Here is a 1,483-nt window from a genome sequence, read left to right on the forward strand (position 1 = left end):
ATAATTAACTCAGAGACTTTTTCCACATAAGTTTTCAGTTTCTTACTTGGTTTATGTGGTAAAAAGATCCATTCCAAGATAATATCATCTCTCTGCATTAAAATTCCTGTAGGAGAAATTTTTGATGATAATATGATGAGAATACAATCAAGCTCTGGATTCACCCTGTCCACATGTGCCTGTTGTAATTTTTCCTCAATCATTGTCAGTTCCTTTTCTGTTTCATCCGTTAATTCTCTGGGACTGTTTAAATCTTTATCACCATCCAAGGTTTTGTTCAAATGAATTGTTAGGTCAGGTGTTATTCCAATAGCTGGTCATAGACAGGAAATGTCTCCTAATAGTATTTGAAAGTCATTAAGAGTCCGTAGGTGATCTCTCCTAATTTGTGATTTTTGTGTCTTAATTTTTTGCAAACTGATTTTATAACCTAAATAATCAACAGAATCTCCCTTCTGAATCTTTTCAGGAGCGATTTGCAATCCCCATTTAGGTAAAAGTATCTTTATTTCTTTAAAGAGTCTGTTCAAATTATCCATGTTTGAATCGGATAACAAAATGTCATCTATGTAATGGTATACTATAGATTTGGGAAATTTCTTGTGTATTATTTGCAATAGATGGTTCACAAAATATTGGCACAGGGAGGAGCTATTTAACATACCCTGGGAGAGGACGGTCCAGTGGTAACTCCTCAAAGGTTGAGAATTGTTATAAGTAGACACTGTGAAGGCAAATTTTCTCTATCTTCTTTTTGCAAAGGTATAGTGAAAAAACAATCCTTTAAATCAATAACTATGAGAGGCCATCCTTTTGGTAATAAAGAGGGCAAAGGAATTCCAGATTGTAGAGGGCCCATAGGTTGAATAACCTTGTTGATGGCCCTGAGATCTGTCACCATTCTCCATTTACCTGATTTTTTCTTAACCACAAATACAGGACAATTCCAAGGGCAGGTAGATTCTTCTATATGTCCAGCATCTAATTGTTCTTGTACCAGCTGTTCTAAAGCCTGTAACTTTTCCTCAGCTAAAGGCCATTGCTTTGTCCATATTGGTTTTTCAGTCAACCATGTTAGAGGCAAGGCTGTTGGTATCTCTGAAGGGACATCAATTGCTTGTTCTTGTACAGCTCAAATGGCCGGTTTTCTTCGTTTGTAATATCTTTTAATATTATTCTCAGAAATATAGGCTCTAGAAGTAGCAGGAATGTTAATTTGTGTATTCCATTGTTGTAATAGGTCACGACCCCATCAATTCATTGTGATATTGGCTACATATGGCCTTAATTTTCCTATTTGTCCCTCTGGCCCTGCACATTCAACCCATCTCGTGCTCTGCCTTACTCAAGATAAGGTTCCAATACCCAGGAGCTGAACATTTACATTCTGAAGGGGCTAATACAGATGCAAAGATTCTGGGGTAATGATACTTACATCAGCACCTGTGTCCAGCAGGCCAGTAATAAAAATGCCATTTACACA

The sequence above is a fragment of the Microtus ochrogaster genome, unplaced genomic scaffold (assembly GCF_000317375.1).
Source record: "Microtus ochrogaster isolate Prairie Vole_2 unplaced genomic scaffold, MicOch1.0 UNK64, whole genome shotgun sequence".
Classification (NCBI taxonomy): Eukaryota; Metazoa; Chordata; class Mammalia; order Rodentia; family Cricetidae; genus Microtus; species Microtus ochrogaster.